Source organism: Neolamprologus multifasciatus, chromosome 13 (genome assembly GCF_963576455.1).
Source record: "Neolamprologus multifasciatus chromosome 13, fNeoMul1.2, whole genome shotgun sequence".
In the NCBI taxonomy this organism is placed as follows: domain Eukaryota; kingdom Metazoa; phylum Chordata; class Actinopteri; order Cichliformes; family Cichlidae; genus Neolamprologus; species Neolamprologus multifasciatus.
The window spans coordinates 9900952-9923068 of NC_140451.1; the positions used below are offsets into that span (position 1 = coordinate 9900952).

Sequence of the window (22117 nt, forward strand, 5' to 3'; positions counted from 1 at the left end):
TTTCAAACTATATGTAAAAAAGTCATTAAAATTCTGGTTTCATAAATCTGGGAATGTGAACCCACGATGCATCATTTGCACACTAGTGGGGGAAGCGTGCATATTAAGATTTGATATGCCACATTTTATCTCAATTCTCAAAACCTTGCGTTTGGGGGGGGGGGGGGGGGGGGGGAGTTACTTGAAGCCCAAATATGCAACGCTCAAAGTGACAATTCCCCAGACCACTTTCAGGTAGTGGTCTGTGAAAGCACAACTTAAGGTTCAAACTGCTTTATATCATCTCTAAGCATCATATGGGGTCAGCAAATCACCAGCCCGCCTGCCTTGTAGTTGTCATTTCACTCTTAACTGTCACTTACAGGTATCTTGTGTCGCCTGCATAATGTCAGATTAAGCTATCACCCACAGTCACTGGTGAAAGTAGCTTTTTCTCTTCATTAAAAAAAGAAAAAAAAGTTACCTTCTAAAAACTCACCAGAATTATCATTTCAAATAGTGCCTGTATGAAATATGCTTCCTGGGGATTGGTTATGGATTGCGCATGATTGATAGAATAGGTAATTTAAGGGATGGGGTGAAGTGAATGTGAATGAACGCGCACAGTAAAAACTTTGCAGAATATTTAAACATTTAAACAGTCTAAATATAGAGCTGGAATTTTACATCGCCACCAAACAGTGAAAACAGAAAACCTGCAGCTGGATGAAGTTCATCACAGTGTCCCCTGGCGCCCCCACCCCTCCTACTTCTCTAAGCCTCCACTCCTGTTGGAGACAGCTTCAACCCCCTGTGCCTTGTCCACCTTTAAATTTTCATATGGAGGAAAAGGGCTGCAGAAAAACCAATTTACTAACAGAGCGACATCATCTGTTTGGCCGTTTATCTCTGACACACCACCCCTCAGTCCAGTGTTGACAGTACATGATATTCCATTAATCTGCCTAATGAAAATTTAACCAGTGTTATAAACAAATAATTGGCCATTATCCTCTCAAAGATCCCGAATAAATTACTTGGGCGTTTTTCATGGCTTCTGAAAGTAGAAGAAGCCGGCCCCTCCTGATTGATGTTGGAATAAATGCGGGGCCGGCTCCGACGCTGCGAGTGGGTCTCGGCTAAGCCTGTGATTGACTTAATGAGAGTCTTTGGGGTGAGTAAATGTTCCAAATTGCTCAGTCATTAGCTTTTGCTCAGCTGTCTGAAGATACCCCCGGATCTGCAGCGCGGGTCTCTCCTCTTGTACCATTCCGCCTGCAATTACATTTTCATTTAGAGCAAACCTCTGAAGTCCGATAGGCAGGCCCCTTTTCATTATGCTGGCCTCCTTTTTCTTTTTTATCTAAATGGTGTGAAATGTCTCTTCATTTAGACCAATTAAAGTTGAAAAAGACTGCGCTGTAATGAATTATCATACAAATTATTTACTTAATGCCACAATCTCTCTCCTTTTCTCCCTCTCCTCCTCTCTCATCCTCCTCTCTCTGGCACCGGGGATGCACCGAGTCAGGCAGACGGGGAATTCGGTGCGAGGGAAGACGTGGTGGGAGTCCACAATGGATCTACTTTGAAACTGAAACTCCTCTCAAAAAAACGATTTTGCTGAGGTTATGTCTCTGTTAAGCATTTATCTGTGTCTTGCACGAACTGAGCTCTGCATATCATATGGACAGTTTCCACTAAATGGAAGAGGATGGGGAACCCGGCATCGGAACAAAAGGGAATAGTATGTCGTCAATATAGCTCATTTCAGATATTTCATTTCAGGAGATGTCTAAGCTCTTCTTAATTAAGGACAAGCTTATGGTTTCAAATTAACTCATTTAATTGAGGGGACCAGTTCTTGTCTGGAAGACGGTGTGGAGAATGTCTCCAGTCTCTGTCTGGAGGCTGTTGGCTCACGCATAAACACTGGAAGAGTTCACAACTATCACAGCAGCACCATCCATACCTCTGGGACTGATGCTCTCCCTCTCTCTCCTCAGCGAGAGACACGCTGCCAAGACTCCCTCCATTAGCTTTTCACCAGCAGAGCAGCTATTCAGTGCATATTCTCCAGCTATTATTCGTGTTAGCAGCCAATGCACCATATTAGGGTTGTTTTTCACCAGACGACATAATGGGGGGAGAGGAATGAAACGGTATATTTTCACTCTTTTTTTTAAAGTCAGTCAATTCACAGGCTGATCGTGCTGGTTGAAGCTGGTGGAGGTGGAGTGACTTGTCACCATGGAGACGGCAGCCTCTACTTCATGCCAGAGCAGTTCTGCTAAAGCCCCAAGATGAGCGGGGCAGCAAAAAGGCGCTGGTAGTTTGTCCCCTTGCCTTACTACAAATGAGGGAGACTTCGCTGACCTTAGATGGAAGCCAGATTTGTAACCAGAGGCCATATTTCAAAAAAAAAAAAAAAAGTAGAACTGGTGAAATGAAAAGTCCCAGCCTGCTGGATAAATTAGTTTTACGTTCTGCAGAGAAGTCTGAAACCTTTGGGGAAAAATAAACTTAAGAGGGGTCAGTTTCGGAGGAGGTGCCAAACTGTTGCTAAACTCACTAGGCAATAATCTTAAGTACTCTGCGATTTGCACTAATTGGTATGAAATCACCCACAGTGCTTAAGTGCAGCTACCGCTTTGGTTTGCTGCATCTGCACCGTGTCAGGGCAGATTCCTTTTGACAGCCTGGAAATACAAATACGAAATTGCCATATGGATCGCCCACCTTTGAGCTTAAGTCACAGGTACAAAGCGGGAATGGATTTGCACCAGAAAATCTTCTCTATTGCTTTATTTTTTTCCCCCTTCCTTATCAGCGGCTGAAGAATATAAGTGCTATTTGCTGTCATTATCAAGAAACACATAAAAGCTGCAGATATTCTCTCACGCAAAGGGAGCCATTCTAAATATGACAAGAAATGATTTACACACAATGACAGGATTGCCATTTGGCAACTTAGACAAGCAGTTAAAAGTGGAGGGGCGACAGAATGTCACAATATTTCCAGATATGTTCATTATACAAAGAAATATTTTGCCTTTCAGCAGGAGACAAGTGATTATGACAGTAATAAATTGCAGCTGTGAGAGGATACGGAATGGGTTTGATGTCAAAGCCTCCACACTTAGATGTGTCTGGGGATAGTAATAACCGCATATGGAGAGATGAAACCATTTGTCTCTGAAATATCAAGCTGTCTGAGTACCCGAGTATGTGTGGCATGCACCTTAATGCATGCTAATTGCTTGTTATTAACCTAATATGTACTTCCATTAATAGAGCGAGCTCATGTTTAAGTAACATATAAACACAAGGAAAGCCGTTTATAATTCTGGATAGCAATTAAGAGAGGGTATGAATCCGTTCGCCTGATGCAGACTCAGATCCACTCTGATTAATACCTGTTCTTACGCTGGTTTGAATGTGAATGAATCTCTGGTGCTTATATGTTTTGTTCCCCTGCGCCTCACTGACCAAATGTGCTGACTTCAAGTGAGATAGCCACCTGTCATGAAACGCCTTAGTCTCAGAGCAGTGTCGTAAGTTGCGTTAAGCAGTTCGGTGACATGAGAGGAAAGTCTTTACAAACCTGCAGGCTAACATTACCTCCCTGTTACTCTAGCACAAAAGGGCTTGTTTCTACAGTATTAATAACTAAACCTCACCTAAAAATTAATTTGAAACTATGCATACAGTCCTGAATAGGAGAGGGTAAAACTATTAATTAAAAGTGGAACAGGTTCTTATTTTAGTGGAAAGTGGAAAAATTACGAGCCTTTGTTAAGGAGGGCCCAGGAGCAAAGCTTTCATTAGCCTACATGCATGGCAAAAGCAATTCATCAACTGTAATTTTGCCTCAATGGGCAAAAAAGAGGGATCAACCTCAGCATGCTATTTATGGAGATTTACGGAAGTCTGGGAAATGCTAATGTGATTAACATTTATCTACAACATGTTTCGAAATGGCCCTCGTGTCCACGTTTTGCCTTTAAGATTAAGTTATTGCACTTGCTCAAGAAAAAAAAGAGAAAATTGTGGAGTGATACAGAATCTGCTTTGCAGTGCAAGAGCACACAATGATGATTTTTTTTTTTTTTTTTAAATTCTCTGTCACATTAGTGGAGGATTTCTACCCCCCCTCCCCAGAAAAAAAATCCCTGCCCTCTCTCTCTAAATATCTCTCTTTATGTGTGTCTGTCCCCAGATGAAGGCGCGGCGAGCAGAGCGGTGCTTTTGTCCTACCGGAGTGTCTCTCTCAAAAAATGTGAACTGTTCCACGGATTAGCTGAGCAGAGATTTATTTAATGCATCCTCATAGAGTATTGTTGAAATCTATTTTGGGATATGGAGCTTGCCAAGCTCTAAGCCTGGTAATATATGCCTGCTACAGTTTAAGAGAGAGGGTTCACAGACCCTCTTTATGTCGGGATCATATGGATCATACAAAAGTCATTGAATATGAAAATATTGAGGGCTGGTTGTGCATTTAGTGTTTTTTTCGTGTGTTTTTTTGTTTTTTTGCACGGGGCACACAAAAGGCTTGTTTCCATGCCCTCCCTCCTGTCTCTTGTTTGCATGGACTGTTTAAATATTTGATGTCCTAGAGAATGATTGTGATATTCACCAGATAAGATACTGCACATGCATATGCCATGAGAGGCCCCTATTTAAGATACCGGCTTAAGGTTTCTGAGAGGCCAACAAAGCCATGGATGGAAAAGACTGCAGTGCATTTGCATTTAAGCTGTGGATTTAGGAAGAGCTAGAGCAGAATGAATACTAATAATGTATCTAATTTAAAATGCTAAGTATTTACCTAAGAATTTATTCAACCCTAAAACCTTATAAATAAAACGAAAAGACACATTTATTCAATATTTACAGAAAACGATAGTCCTTTTTTTGTGGAGCGTTTCTTATTAAAAAAGTAACAAATTCGACATAGCATTCATGTTTTTTAATTTTGACTTGCAATATAAACTGCACTGGACCACTTATGGTCTAGAAAAACACCCCCCAAAATCCAGAAACTTCACTTCCCAGCATGCCTGGGGGTGTGTGGGGGGGATAAGGTTTGGACCGGTTCTCCACACAGTGAATGGGTAGCAATGTAACAGAGAGTGACACAAAAGAGGAAAGCCAGGGGGTGTGCAGGAGTGGGGGAGCGGGAGCCGGACAAAAGAGAAGACATGGGCTTTGCACGGAGGACATGATAAAGCCAGGAGCATTATCGTCACTGTGAAAGACGGGGGCCATACTTCAAACGGGATTTTCTCTCCATGACAGGATACTCCGCTGACGCAGAGCAAATAGCTCTCTGTAGCAGTATATACCTTCAGGGCTTCTAGGCTTCTTTGTGAATTCAACAAACTACAATGCAATGATAGGATCTCATGCAGAGAAACCAGAGTCCTTGGTACCAAATTATAGATAAGGTAAATACAATGGTAGTTAGGACAAAGTGAAAATTCAACTCCAGCATTTGACAAATACTTTATTCCAGTATATTTTATTTTATAGCTGAAAAAAATTGTAGTAATAAGACCAACTTGAAAGCAGTTCAAGCAACTGATGCATTACTTTAGCTGCCATAGTGGAGGCATTAAGCTTTGCAAAAATGACTCTTGCAAAGAAGCCGCGGGGTTCAATCAATTAGTCTGTGATTATTATTACTTCTGTTGTTATTACTAGTCCCAGCAGCAAGGCTGTTATGGTAACCCTAGATGCAGTCCATACTACTAATCCTTGCCCCTTTGCTAACCTTAACCTTTACTCTCTTAATCAACATCATATTTTAAGCAAGTGGGCAAAATATTTACATGTTATCTCTCGCACCGTTCAGTGGGAATTTGCTTTCACTCTGGGAATTCTGAGCTGAAGTTGTTTGCATGTTCGCATGCATTGCTGTGTGTACAAGAGTGCGTGCCCGTGTGCGTGTGTACAGTATGTGCACGTGTGTTCGTGCGTGTGTTATTCTGTCCGGGCTCCACTGTTGGTTTTTCATCTTTTGTCTGAGTTAAAAGTCACAAGGACATTAGGGTCCCAATAAATTAGAGGAAGAAAGGCTCGCATTGTGGATGGGCTGTAGTGGGTGGTGTTGCTCTGACTTTATAAAACTCTGTCTTGCACATTATGGTGTCCCTGACAAATACGAGTTTAGGCTTGGCCTTAGAAGTTTGTTGTAAAATAGAAGATATTTTGAGTTAATAAAAGACAAAAATACAGTAGGAGAGCAACCACAAGTAGACAAGTTTATATCCCAGACTGGTGGAAAAGCTCCTTTTTGGGGATTTATTTATTTATTTATTGAAATTTTGTTCAATATTCAACCCATCTGTCCTAAATTCTGAAAATTACTATTGAGAAGTTTGATCCAATAGCAAACAGAAACTGGACAGCAAGATAAAGGAAAAGCACGAAAACACCGAAGCAAGCAAACATCACACTGAGACAAAGATATTTCCTATGCAAAGCTTGCACACAATGTCATGTGTGATAGCGGCGAATCCCGTCCAAGTCACACGCAGGGGGGTTGGTGGGGAGACAGAAACGAGGTCGACTGCCTGCATCTTCCAATGATTCCCCCCTCTTAGCTTTGATTCTTCTGATCCACTATCTTGCCATATAGCAAGGGGACACAAAGCAGATTTCAGCTTTGGGCTAATCTCATTAAGAAACTCTAACCACCCCTATGAGTAGTGGGGAGGAAAAAAAACAGCAACTCATTCTGTACTATGCCAGAGCCAAGGCTCAGGAAGGCAGGTGTAATGTTACATAATTAGCCTCTAAACGGTAAAAAGGAGATTATTGCAAATGGCCTACTAGCCAGCACATGCAGTGGACCTGGTCCCTGAAGACACGCCAGTCTAGTGAAGCTGAAAACATCCCTGGGGAATTGATGTGTGAAAAAAGAAAAACAGGTTATTTGCACAAAGGGTGGTTGAAACCCTCTGCAATTTTCCCCACTTTAACAAATGAACATGGGTTTGATTACCGTCTAAGCAGCAGATAGCCAGTTCGGAGCTGTTGTTAGTGCCGCAGAATTAGACCAGGAAGCTCAATTGACATGTAGCTTATCTTTCCACCGTCTTTCATAAGTGGAAATATTACTTTAAACTGCAAGCAGGGAATTCGCTGAGGCCAGAGTTTGTTCTCCTGCTGAGATATCCTGTCAGCCACCAGCGGTGAATCTGCAGCCGACTCCTGCATAGAAATGGCTAACAGAAGAATTGATCGAGTCGGTTTGATCCGCGGGCCCACACCTAGTCACACATAACCTCAGCTGGACTACCATGTCAGATTGTTGCCATATGCGGCACGGTGCACCGCTCTGCCAGTGACAGTGATCAACTACTACCGTTCACCACAGCCATCCACCAAACATTACTGTCAGAGTTCAAACGCTCAAGCGGGCTCAAATAAAGGATTTCTGCAGCACGTTGCGGCACAATAGCCCATACTGTCCACCAAACATGCTAATTAGAAAAACAGATGATATGAAAGTCTCTCCGGGCAGAACCAGTTAGGACAAAGAAAGAGAGAAGGGCGGCATTCCTTTGTTGCCTCTTCAGACACGCTGAAGCATCGGCTTGTTGTTACATAAAGTTGTATAACAAATGAGCCTGGGCTCTTTGAACTGGCTGACCACACAAGCCTGGAAGAGTCACTAGGAGCCTAACATGTGGCAGCAATAAGAAGGCCCCGCCCTCCGCAAGACATGTGGGAGACACTGCATTCCAGAGGAGCTCATTAAAGTTAAAAAACAAATCCGACAAACACTGGCGCAGTCTCAGAGGACCGCGAAATATCTAGAACAGGCCAGGGCATATGACGCCTGCCTTTACTGCTCGATTTTTTTATTTTCAATATTTGAATACGTATAATATATTTTTCATAATTTGAATATGTCCATTGTAACACCAGAAAGACACAAATCCTCCCCTCCAAAAAAAATTCTCATAACCCTTAATTCCATTTGTTCATCATCTCCGCAGCTTTAATGAATCGGTGTGAGCGGCAGCTGATTTTTCAGACACATTTCAAAGACAGTGACATTTACCATGCCTTTTTATAAAGTGTACAGATGTGGTTTAGTGTTTAAACCTGTCATTGAATTTGGCTTATTTATAATGCTGTTTGTTCCACCAGTCTGCCCAGTTAAGCTATGTGCTGTCTGTTTAACTTGGCTATAAACAGATCGTTGCTGACTGTTTGAACTCCTCCTCATGCATTCACATGAGCAAAGGGCGTGTTTGAGTTTTGTTTTGTTTTTGTTTTTTTACTGTTATTGTAAAAATGTGACATGATATTCAGTTTGCGTACATGACTTCACAACATGAGGCCGTGCATTACGAGGATCCTAGAGTGTATTCACTTAAGATTCGATAAAAACTCAATAAAATCAAATGCCCACCGGGGAGGTAGTCTGCAGCAGACATCTGGCATGATTATTTTCAGCTCTTCAGCTAATCCTCTCTAAATGTAAACTGAAGAAAAATGTGCCAAATGGCTTTAGAGCAAGACTGAATTTTGGACTTGTGGAAGATTTAAATGAGTTTTATAGAAATGTTAGAGGCATTATTGGAAAACACAGTGAGACAATTGTAATTAGTTTTCAGCCTGTCACATTTATAATCATTATCCCACTTTTTAGACATGCCAATTTTTGACTCCTGTTAACCATTGCAGCTGTGGAGAAGCCACAAAACATAGACCAGTTTTTTTTTTTTAGGTTTTTTTTCCCCGTGTTTTGATGTGCTTTCATCTGTGTTGCTGGGCGTTAGATGTTTGATATGTAGCGCCATGACTGGAAACGCTTGAGTCGTGTGCATGCCATTCAGAGGTGGCCCAGTAAGAGCTAATCTACTTGTCAGGGTTGACTGCCAAGCATATCAGCCCACACACTTCACAATATGACTTTATTCATACTGTAGATCTGGGACATTAACTGTCTCTGCCCACCAGAACACAACACTTACGCCCACCGCTCCCAATCAAAGGAACCAACATTATAAGCCTGTGCAAGTCATAAAATAACAACTGATCCACATCCTTTGCACCACTCATCTTCAACTCCCGTCACCTTAAGACTACAACCTGAACCTGTCTGAGACATACGCCTCACAAGGATCTCTACTTAATTTGTGCTACTTTGGGTTTCATGTGAGGAAGTGCAACACTTCTCTTACATTTGGATGTTTCTATTCAGCAGTGTTTAGGAAAACTGCCAGCAGGATGTTTGGACAATGCTCCACTTTACAATGGACGAGTTCTTATGTTGCCACATTTGAAATAAAAAGGCTTTGGGGCCTACGGGGATTACAGCAGCTGTATCATTAGGGACTTCTCATATGGCTACCACCATAGTGACTACAAAAGATACGGAAACATAAATGCTTTGTGATTAAACGAGTCAAGCCCAAAATGAACATCATCTCTGCTCTGACAAATGCGGTGCTGCCTTCCAAGCAGATGCCCTGGAATCATCTTAAATAAAAAACACTCCATATCGCATAGATGCATTTGATCAGGCTTATAGCACGTTCTAGTAAAATAAAATAATAATGGCTGGCATGATTTATTGAGCTCGAATAATAGTGCCTGGTGGGCATTTCATAAATCTCTAATAGGGCAGTGACCTCAGCCGCTGACACGTCATAAATCTATATCGAGAAAATTGGAACATCAAAACGCACAAAATGCAGCAAATCTGTTTGCTTCAATTAAAGAAACCGAGCACAGGTCAGAAAGGCAGCTTTCATAAATGCATTAAGGGCAGCCCATTGAGCTATTATTTAGAAAGTAATAACTCCCTGATAAAGAAGAGGCGACGCACACACATCTGCAGTCGATTAAAGCCTCACAAATTTACAATGAGGTGGAAAAGGGATGTCAGGTTTTTACACTAATTTAATACGGGGTCTTACTGACCCGGCTATTATGGGAGGGATTCTTTTGCATAACATATTGTAAAGATAATTTTAACTCTAACCCATAAAGCAGGGAAAGCTGTCACAGAAACGGCCATTGCCAGATGGAAGAAATATCACTCTGGACTGTATTGTAGCGAGACAAAATGAAAATAAAAACGTATCCAAAGTTCACAATAGCAAAGCTATTCAAATAAACCAATAAATAAATGAGTGTACAAATGTGTAAGCCTCAGGGCAAAGAGAGGATCTTGCTGCCAAGTCACAATCTCAATCTCAGTTTGTAGTACACCACAAGGGGCAGTGTGCAGTACATGACAAATAAGGGCTGCAGTGCTGTTTCACATTTGATTCACTGCAGGGGTGGGCTCACACAAGTCACTTAAGGTTATCAGCTGTTTGTGGTTCTTTTTCTTTTTTTTTCAGTACAAGTGTTCAAGATGAAGCAAAACGAACGAGTAAAAATGTAACATAGCGCTGTTATAATTTATTACATCTAACTCATGGGACATGTAAAATTAAACTTTATTGTCATCTCGGCTATATACAGTACAGTATATAGAGAGACGAGACAACGAGGCTCCAGTTCCATTCAGTGCAAAAAACCCAACAATAAATATAGGAAGAGTAAGAAATAAATATACACTTTAAGACTAAGGTAAGGGGAGTAAATATACACTTTAAGCTAAAAAAGGATCGATAACAGTCTAAATGTACAATTTATAATTGAGATTTAAAGGTGCGTGGTTCTTTTTGAGGATTCAATCAAAGTTTTTATGCAGAGCATGAGGCTGAAAGTGTGCTAACACCTAAAACTGCTGCGGATCACTGTTAAAATAATGCTCCTAGGGCAATACAATACTGAGATAATAATAATAATAATAATATATTTTATTTATAGGCGCCTTTAAGACCCTCATGGTCACCTTACAATAACACAAGAACAATAGCAGCAATAAGATATAATAAACATGGCAAAATAAAATTTAGACATAAGGTTAAAAAGAAAAAGCAATTATTTAATATTTAAAAAGGCACTCGAATAATTCCAAAAATGGCTGTTCATTATCAATACACCATTAAAATGGGGTGAGAGGAATGCTGAATGTTTTTCAGGATCATTTTTATTTGAGCTAAGAGACTGTTTACTCTGCTTTCTATGTCTTACATGTAGATTTGAAAGTGCAGTACTGATGATTGTGAATTGGGTGGTGTGTTGGTATATATGCATTTTATTATTTACATATTTTTAAGACATATACTGCACGATGCACATACATCTTGCAACATTACAGGATGTGTGTGTATTTATATATTCATATATAGTACAGGTATCATTTCATTATTATTACTATTATTATTTTCCTTCTTTCTTTTATTATTATTATTTTTTTTATTTCATGTTTAATATTTAATATTAGTTTTGTTATGTAATTGCAAAGGAATATCATTTTTCTACAACACACTGGATTATTCACATAGTTACTAAAGTATATATTGTGTTTGGCTTTTCTTATTTATTTATGTTGAGCATCGTTCTTAAATGTAAAGAAAAGGTCTGGCTGACCTTTTGAGAAAGGGAGGTGGAGGGACTGAGCGTGTGGAACTTGAGAGCGCAGCCTGATTCACTTTCAATCTGTGTACTAAATTGATGGCGATGAAAATAAGACTCCGAGACACAAAAAAGACACTTGTCTGCAGATTAATGTCTTGAATGGAGGCCTGTGAGGGCACTCTTTGTCGCAAGCCTCACATTGTGCCTCAGCCTTCATCTGAGACTAATGCTCAAAAGACCCTAAAATCACACTAGGCTGAACAGCACGAACGGGACACATAAAGTAATAGTTTACCTCACAGGAGCTGTTCCTCTAAGTCCTCATATAAGGAATTATTACTTTCTGCGTGTGTGTGTGTTTTTATTTATATTTTTTTTAGAATGTCACATTTAGGCTCTAATATTCTCCAGGAAAATGAATATATTTGTTGACTAACAGCATGGATAAAACTCTTAAATATTCTGAATTTTTAATCTGGTTTAATATTTCCACCCGTTTTATGCAAATTACAGTCTATTAACATAATCTCATTTGAGAATACATCCTTTTAAAGTAAAAGATTATAACCTATTTTTTTAAGCACATATAAATCAAGTGTTATATTGAAATGGTAATGTTTTAAAGTCTGTGAGCTCTGCAGAAAAGACGAGCATTTACATACACACTTTTTTTTCTCCTGCATTAGTGGCTCAACACTACATGAAAAGATACAAACGGAGCTAAAACCTCCATGAGGGAAATCATCCAACAGCTTAAATGTCTTGGCAAACACGAAACATCCATTTAAAGAGCCACAATAAACAACTGCAAATATTCGCTTTGTGATATTTTGTCTAAAAAATATATATATATGCACGCAGAGTGTCTGATACCGGTACTGTCGTTGACTAGATTAAATCAATTTTCCTGGCACGGAGAGGACAGCAGAGGGAAAGGTAGGACATTACCTTCAGGCATTTAAGTGGAAACGGGGTCTGTAAAAGCTTCAGCGAGATATTGAAGTGGATAAAGATGTAAGAAAGGGCCATTATGCTGCTGAGGTAAGAAGAGGGGGGGGGCTCTATCTGTCTCCATCCCCTCCTCCTTCGCTCTTTACGTCTGCCTTGAACTTGTAAGGAGTTCAGCAGGACTGAGCCTACAGTCCAGACAGGGCTCTGGAATGCGAGTGCAGCTACTCAAGCCCGTCTGACCTGCCACCACACCAGCTCCATTTCACCGGGCTAACTTACCTATTCATTTACAATGGGACTTCAACTTTATCTCCCCTTGTAACACAACATTAACTGCCAAAGAGCTGGAAATGCATTATCAGCCTGCCTCAAAGCTTGGATTGCTTCCCTCATAAATAAGATCATTATACGAGTGGTAATCCCATTAAATAGATCATTTTGCAAATATCTAAATCCAATTAATAAAGTGTTTTCAGAGGGGGTGCAGCAAACAGCGCCTTTTAGAGAGCTGACATGCTGTGACTCCAGCTCTTTGTTCCGCACTCCCTTAGTACCAAGGGTGGTATTAATAAATACAACCCAGAGTCTTACATACCCTTTGACAACAACAACAACACACACAAAAAAAACTGGGATTCAGTTTTAGCATGTTCTGGTTCATCAGTAGGAAGAAGGATATATTTACTTAAAGTTAATTTGACTACAAATTCACTTAAAAAAATGACCTCTTCTCCTACCTCTCACTCTGCCATGCACTGCAGTTGCTTGCATAATGTGCTTATAGGATGTCCTTATGCCGTAATCCTATAAAAATCCCAAGCTGGACTGAGCTAAAAGCTTTAAAATGATTGCCAGATGGTTTAACAAATTAGCCATTTATGGAATTAATTCAAACTTGTTTCCTAAATCATTACCATAACTCATCCGTGGAAGTGACCTCTAAGTGCCCTTTAACTTTTAGGCGTGTGCTCCTGCGCCGACCGTGTCACTTTCTCTGAACAATTAGTCAGAAAATAAGAAAGACAGAAAACAGTTCGACTAATTAATTGCTCTTGTACAAACTAACCATCAGCGAGTAAAGGAGGCATTAAAATCCTAAAGTAGATGCCCCTCAAGTGCTCGTGTTTGTTCCACTGAACTAATAAAGTGCATAATCCGATAAAGGGTGATATCCTAAGCTTTGATTGTGCCTGAAGTGGTTGTTTTACCTTTGTGGAGCGCATCTGGCATGGTAAGAATGTTTTCGTATCTTTTCATGGTTTTTAATTGCCAGCTGAAGCTTTTAGGAAAACACTGGTGTGGTTAAATGAATTAGAAAACAGTGCCCCTGGGTGATGTTAACACATTGCACTCTCTCATCCAGCAAGTATGTAAGGCAGCCGCCAGTGAATGATCTACGTGTCTTTTTATATAGCTGTTTATGGTACAGAGAGAAGAAGACCACAGCTCTAATTATGGTTTTAAATATGTCTTTCACTATCTAGATAACATCTTTGTCTTAGAGGTTTGCTTTCATAAATCTGAGATTGTTTAAATCACACTTGTGACAGTTTCTATTGCACCTCAATTCTTGACATAAATCATCAAGTGTAATATACACCATATATACCACAAAAGCGATAAGCACATCTCAGTACCCTAATGACACTAGAAATATCATAGCGGTAATTTATTTCCTCATCTGAGTGCGAGTCCACAAATAGGGGCTGCTAAAAAAGAACACCAAAAAAAATGGAGGCTGAGGTTGGGGCCAGTCTCCCCCTCTTCTACATTGCCTTTCCCCTGTCTAATCTGCCTTTTTCTAATGAAGAGAAGGAAAGCGAGAACAGTGGAAAGAAAGATGTCAAGAGCGAGGTCGGCCGCCCCCCTCACAGGGTCAAACTCGAGGGGTTAATACCTGGTGTCCGACACTGCACATAAACTCCGCTGAGCTCATCACACTAATTAAACAGACACACATCCTCTCGGAGCTCCGATGGCCAATCGCTGCCAGCTAAAAAAGCAGTCCATTCATGGAAGTTGGCAGGGTGTACATGTAGGGTGGGCTGGGGAAATGCTACCTGCCCTTCCTCAGTTTGATTAATGTGAAGAACAATGGTGCTCTTGTGGCCTGCCAGCCTCACTCCACTTGGTTCTGGTTCACCGCTCGAAGAGAGGGAACTGCATGTTCCAACTTCATACCCCCAGATGAACCACCACCTAGCCTAACTTCTCTACTACTGCTGTCTTCTCAAAACACCTCCATGCCATGCTAATCATGCTGAATACAATCGCTTCAAATGCGGGATGCTGTTAAAATAGTCTTAAAGCAAAACATTGATGGACTGACGACACGTTGTATATTACAGTATAGTTGTTTTCCATGTGCCCTAAATAGAGGATTTTTTCTTACTTGCTCTTTGGTTCGCGCGACTTTGGGAATGCTGCTGTATTTAGAGGTGTTAACAAACGCTCTGAAGAAGAACCTGGCCAGATGTCATCAAGGGAATCTTGGTCCTGGAGAAACCTTATCATTGTTCTCAGCTACAGAAATAATGGAAACAGCTTCAAAATTCAACAACAGTCAAAATCTAAACACAGTGTAACTGAAACGACCACGATAATTTCATTTAAACTTCTTTGCAATCTGAGCAACATCATCATCGGGCAAAATATGGGCAAAAGCTAATTCCTCCAGTCAAATTAATATTTTCACCAACAAACAGTTGGACAATTTTTCATTTTTATCTTTTTTGCTTTCATAAACTGACTTTGATACTCTAAATCTACACTAAAACCTGACAACATCTCACTTCCTGTGCACCTTTAGACTCAAGCCGTACCAAGGCTCCACTCTGATTCATGGTTTAAACCGACATTTATTTATATAAAAATGTCACAGAGTATTACGTTAATATCTCACTTGTTTGTCTTTCATCAGACGTAACAAGTGTTAAGTGAATGCATCACACAGTTAAGAGAAGTCAAGCGCCTTGGTTTTGATGTTTCCACAATGCATTAGCTAGTGTTTTATGTGAGCCAGATCAAAGTTTTATCAAACATGTCAGCCCTTTTTTTTTTCCTGGGGTTGCTGTGGAGAGTAAAAGACATCCGGCAATTACATTCATGGGAAAAAGACATCAGCGTCATCTCTCCGAGGGAGTGACAGCATAATGTTATGGGTGTCAAAACTTGGGCGACATAATTAATTGCAGCAACTCCTGAACCCAAGACTTGTAGTTTTTTACCAGCGCTTTGCCAATCCTCTGAGTTTCAGCAATATCAAAACAGGGAGACAAATTGAGCCACCTGCATGTCTCCAAAGCTTGACAACTCATCTCACTTGCAAATTGCGAGCGTTTTACCCCCCTACAAAGGAGTCCATAGAGGCTAGCGGGCTTCTCACCAGCCAAGGTTTGATAGGTCTTCATGCAGCTATGTGACACTTTGAAAACAGTGGAGACATTCCATAACACTGGAGGCTGGAAAAAGAACATGCACAGTCCTAATGATGATAGTCCATATGGCTGAGGCTGCACTGTTGGTCACACACTCTGGGCTGTTTGGAGAAGTGCTTCACAATTATCTGCAGTGAAGTTATATTTGAAAAACAAACCGTGATTAGTGTGCTCAAAGGCATGCAGTGAGGATTACGAAACACTGACATGTTGGTTTTGTGTTGCATAAAGTTTATGTGAGACTCGACTTTTAAAGCAAATCTGACTGGTTACAAGTCAGCTGAAAAGCTGTGTTTTAGGATTATCTATTTTTGAGGTGAAGCCACTTATTAGAAAAAGACGTGTCAGTAACCTGTAACTATGGAGGGGTCATGTGGTAGGAAAGAGGAACATCTTGCCAAACTGAGCACACGGTGTTGTAAACCATGCTCTCATTGGTTTATTCTAAAGACACGTTAAAAGATTCCTCCCAAAATGTACTATATGCTAGCGATATACTTTATCTGGTGACTGATGATGCCATCTTTAAGGCTGTGCTGTGCTAGGGAGCTAATGTGAGGAACTTGAATCAGTGGACACACTTTTGCTCATCAGTTTCCAAAGATTTCTTTTATGAGCCTCGGAAGTAACACCCTTCTATATTTAAGGATTAATATCATCTTATCAGCCACTAAACTCACATGTAAATAGGCACATATTAACTGAAAATAAATGCTAAAATGAGGTTGTGTGTGTATACATGAGTGTGCAAGGTAAATGCTCGCAGTTACTGAGCGAAGACCCAACAGAGAGAATGAGGCTGGAGACAGACATTTCAACGCCTTTCATTAAAACTTATTACTTTGCATGTTATGGTATTGCAATCCTCTCTATGAGCAATTTTGTAACGACATAAACCATTATTTATCTCAGATTAATTAGATTTAAGACCTTTTAAATCTCGTTTGGTGCAGAACGCCCATGGAGCTTCTCTTTTCACAGCAAAGAAACATCAATAGATCTTTCCTGATGATCACTTTTTGTAGATTAGAGGATTGTTATTAATTGGTCAATTGGTTAATTGTTATTTTTTTCCTAATTCGTCACCATAGAGGAATAACAGGCTTTCTTCAGTGACCCTCATTTATAGAACTGTCCTTGTCACACATGTTGTATAGAGAGGTTTCAGTAAAATGCAAGCCAAAATCTGAATTATTAGGGCAGAACTACATGACTTGGTTTGGAGTGTTCAAGTCTGGTTAAAAATAAATAAAAGATCATGGATAATACACCTAACTCGTTTAGAAAAAACCTTATCATCCACTGGATAATGTAAAATATTCATCTCAGCAGCCAAACTTTGGGAACATGTCACAGAGCCGTCTGTGGTATGTGTAGGATGAAGAGAGGTTACATTGCACGCACAAGTGGAAGCTCCCTGGATGTCTGCAAAAACACATTTGCAAATATGTGTAAAAGGAGAACCCCAGGAGTCACTGGCACTAACAATGGGAGGCCACACAGAATTAAATCCAGAGGGTATGCTTTTTGTTCTGACTTTAAAAGTTCATTATTAGTCATATACTGCACATCTTAAAAAAGAAGTCAAAAGACAAAAGAACCAGTATAAAAATCAGGTGACCAGTCCAGGAACCACAGGGAATGCAAATTAAATTATCTTTAGTTCTGATGCCTGCTCTTCCCTGGTGGCTCCTGGCATTACTTATGAACTATATTTCCTCAAACAAAAATGTACCGCAAACCTGATTCTTTCCTTTCCAAGAAAGCAGAGGAGTTGGCAAATGGCTCACTTGTGTCCAAAACCAAACACTTTCTTTCTTTTCCCATGAGGTCAAGCAGGAAGAAGGTTTGTGAGCAAGATTTAGCAAGGTGTTGCTCCCTTTTTTTAAAAGTAATAAACTATTTGTCATCTTGGTGTATAAAAGATTGATGTCACATTTGTGTCACAGCACAAAGAAATGTGGCAAACAGCCACGTATGGACTCAATTTGAGTCTTGTGACTGTCGCCATCTTGTTTTTTTGGTGTCAGTAGAGACTACCTACATAACCTAACACTTTGCTAGTTGTCTCTTTATAATCACATGGGTCACCTTTTTAGTCAAAGCTGTAAGTACTTATATTTACAAGAGCTTGTGCTAATTAGAAGCCATGAAGGTCCCATCTTATACTGATTTTGTTTTGGTTTTTATCACAATTAATCACTATGTATTGACTAACAAATATTCATGGTATTCTGGAAAGCATTCTAACCTAGATCCTGAAACTATTCCAAAATACGACTGTTGAGAAACCTTAAAAATGTGTTGCTTTACATAGCAATAAAATTTATAGAAATTTAGAAATAATTATGTCAAACTAAATTGAAAGCGATGCCAGGCAAACCAGTGTTAAATCTCTAAAATGTCTAAGCAAGCCTCAAATCAAAAAGCAGACTGAGTTGTGGTTTATTAAAGTAACAGGTTAGAACTCACTATCACGCTGGTGTGCTGTGATGTCACATCCTCCCGGCCATGCCTCCTCCTGTAAACCGTCCACTACCATCATCTGTAAGAAGACCGGGCAACGCGTCTCAACAAGGTGCTCTGTGTGAGGCACCGTGAAGCCAGACTCTCTAAGACATTGGCAGACTTTGCTTAGCTCAGCCTAAAATGTGCAACACTCTCCCCTCAAACCAGGGCTTGTTTAGCTGCTGGCACATGAAGGCATCAGTCAGATGTATGCCAGCTGAGCTGAAGTGTGCCCACAGAGTACACACTGCAACATCACTACCAGTACTCGTGCCCTCACCTTGTCTACCTTGGCACTTTTTGAGTTTGATGGAAAGTGCCAGACAGCATATTTATACATCTTAATTAGCAATAATGAAGCCCGGTACCTGCCAACAATCTGTTGCCAGTAGTTACTGTGTGGTGTTGACTAGACTGTATGCCTGTTGTTTGCCTGCTACTCACATGAGAACTGCACAATTGAAATAGGTGAAAGGATCATGTGTTTTTCCTAAAGCCAATTAGATTCACTAACAAACACGTAACGATGATGGATATTTAACACTTGAGGATGGAGATGTTTAGTCTGAAAGGGCCTTTTACAACACGTAATAACTAAGCCTGTATCTATAGGACGGTAAAACCTGCACCGTGCCCCAGATTTATAGCAGATTATGAATGAGCGGGAGATGGTTATTAGCTGTTCTAACTGTTTGTCACGCTGCAGATCATTCACTTTAAAGGGCCTGTCAGGACATGGTGAATGACAGCAGATTCTGAGGATGTTTAAAGTCCCTGTGATCTGAAGCCATGTTTGGATGCAAACATGTTTAGATCTGTTGGCCAAGATAAGTTTGAGCTCTGCACAGCCAGACGTTTTTATGGAGTTGTGAAAACAAGTTGCATGAATTTTTTTTTTTTAAACCGTGAAATAGGCTACAACCATCCTCCTGACGTCTGGATTTATGGCCTGGTAATTCCCCTCTGGAGTAATTTGGCTGGTACATCTGCAGCTTAACAGCATTCCAGCAGAGCTCTCCTGTGCTGTGAAGTCAGGAGATGACTGATTGATTGATTGTATTACTCCAGTTTTAGCATGGCTTTGCAGAGCTATAGCAGTGAAGTTCTAATGTGATCTATCCAGCGAGCAGCCCGCCTGCTTTTGGGTTAGCCTGCTGTGACGATCGCAAATCATGGTTAGAAAGTGAACTTTGCAAAATACCACACAGTAATAACAGGAAACTGATAGACACTGTTTCAGATTAAAATCTGTTTAACTTAATTCCAAGCAGAATTATATGTAAGATTTAATGGTTACAAATTATAAACACAACAACTGAATACAACATAGCATTTATGGTGTGTTTTTCCCTGGGAACAACATGAAAATTCAATTATCAAAGTTCCTCATCACTGACTTGATGCTTCCACATGTTATTTCTGATGCTAACTGCAGGCTAAAAATGATTACAGGCAAACATGTAGTGTGCTGATGGAAGTCTGCAGTTTCCAAGTGCCACTTACTGCTGAGGCAGTGAAGAGACCAGTTGCTTACATAGCCTACAAAAAGGTAAGTCTAACATAAATAAATAAATAACAACATTAAAAAATAAAATGTAATAAAAGGATTCCAAGTGGTCCTCACAAGGCGCAGGTAAAATTAAAGTTTACCTGCTAAACTAAATTAGCTGATGCTAACCGGGAAATTAGCTAAATTAACAAGCTATCAATTAGTTATCTAGCAGCTATCTATATTTACAGAATAATTTCACCAGATACTATACAAAATGATAATGCAATTAGATGAAATAAACTGTAAGGTTAGCTAAATCTGAGAGGAAGCACTTGAAACCTGAAGTACACGAATTCATTCAACTGTTAGAAATACAAACTTAAATACCTGATGGAGAAGGAAAAGAGAGACATGCTTGAAGACATGGCGTGGGGGGAACTCGCCGGCCACTTTTTTAGGTCCACCTGTTCAACCGCTCATAAACAAGTATCTTATGAGCAGACATGTAGACATGATCAAGTCGACCTGCTGACGTTAAAATCGAGCATCAGAATGGGGAGGACAGGTAATATAATTAGCTTTGAACATGGCATGATTGTCGGTTGCCTGTATGAGTATTTCATAAACTGTTCTCTGCTGGGATTTTCCCCCACACATCCATCTCTGAGGTTTGCACAGAAAGGGTCTGAAAAAGACAAAATAAGACCTGAGCAGCAGTTCTATGGCCAAAAATTCCTTGTTGATGTCAGAGGACAATGGCCACACTTCTTCCAGCTGATAGGAGGGCAACAGTAACTCAAATAACGACTCTTTTCAACCGAGGTATGCAGAAGAGCATCTCTGAATGCACAGCACATCAAAGCTTGAAGCAGATGGCTACAGTAGAAGAAGACCTGGGTGCCACTCCTTTCAGGTAAAAACACTACAATGACAATACAGACGCCAAAACTGTACAACAGAAAACTGGAACAACATTGTCAGGTCTGAATACTTTAATGGTAAAGGCAGAATTTGTCATAAACAACAAATGATATGGATCCATCCTGCCTTGTATTGACAGTTGATGTTTTCTTGGGGATGCTTCATTGCCATGCTTTGGGCCCTTTAAGTACCAACTGAGCATCATTTAAACTCCACAGCCTACCTGAGTATTGTTGCTGACCATGTCTGTCCCTTTATATAGACCAAAATCCTCTGAGGGAAGGAAAAAGGAAAAAGAGGATCCAACCTGGTACTAGCAAAGCATACCTGATAAAGTGTCCAGTGAGCGTATATTCAGGATGAGCTAAACCCAAAAAGGGGGAATTTGTTTCTATCTTACCCACACAACTTACAGTCTTTAAAAGCAAACAACAACAAATCATAACAATTATAAAAATATTAACCTAAATTAAAATGGTTAGTGTTAACTGACCTAATAGCTGTGGGAATGAAGGATTTTAAAGTTTCTGTTGATTCTTCTTCGGGAAGTTCAGTTTAAAAGTGTCTATTATATTAGAGGTTAATATATGTTTATTTAATGTCACCGCATCACTTTTGCAGTTAAATGAGTTCTCTTCCTTCACCTTCACACTTGCTTGCGCTTCACTGCTGATAGGTTTCTCTTTGCTCTGGTTGTCATCTGGCTTTGTTCACCTGATACCAGACGCGTGGCAGCTATCAGAGGAAGACAATGCCATCAACACAATGCTCAACACAGGGATCCGCAGCGTGTTTGACACCTGATTTATCTCAAGCACCTATGCAAATTGTTAACTATTCAGCAACAAAGGGTCCTACGCTTGATGAGCGGGTGGGGTCTGATTCTCTTGGGAGCTGGAGGGGGTTGACCTTGACATCTGGCCCCCGATCACGCAGCTAGTTCGAGCCAGCTGCCCAAATAGGTCTGGTTTTTCCCCTAAAACACCTCATCCATCTGCTGAATTTCTTGTCATATAAGTTTCTCCATGATTGCCCGAGGCACTTCCATTCACAGACGCGTGCAGGGTGACACTGATCCCCGCTTTGACGCCCATCCATATTTAAAGGGGTGCGCAGGTGACCTGTGGGTGGCCCTTTCTGGCACGCTGAGGGCACTCCTGCGCCCACAGAATCTTGCATAACACGTTTGTTAGATATTTCCTCAAATTACAGCCATATGATATAACGCACAATGAACTAATGGGGCTTCAGTCTAGTAGGCACTCAGATGACACGTGCCACCACCGCACAAAAGATGGGATCAGGGAAATTCAATCTGTTGATGAATGTG

General features: G+C 40.5%; 1 protein-coding gene across 2 annotated transcripts in view; it reads right to left on the reverse strand.

Annotated features, from left to right (window-relative positions):
* rab11fip2 (RAB11 family interacting protein 2 (class I)) overlaps window positions 1-22117 on the reverse strand; it is a 39731-nt gene continuing 17614 nt past the window's right edge. The window contains exons 6-7 of one of the 2 annotated variants that reach the window (XR_014877735.1): window positions 20254-22117; window positions 1-18411 (exon numbers count right to left, since the gene is read on the reverse strand). The exon at window positions 20254-22117 is cut by the window's right edge and continues 7186 nt beyond it. The gene's annotated coding sequence lies outside the window, so the exon portion shown is untranslated. The other variant, XM_085183475.1, reaches the window with a different exon arrangement.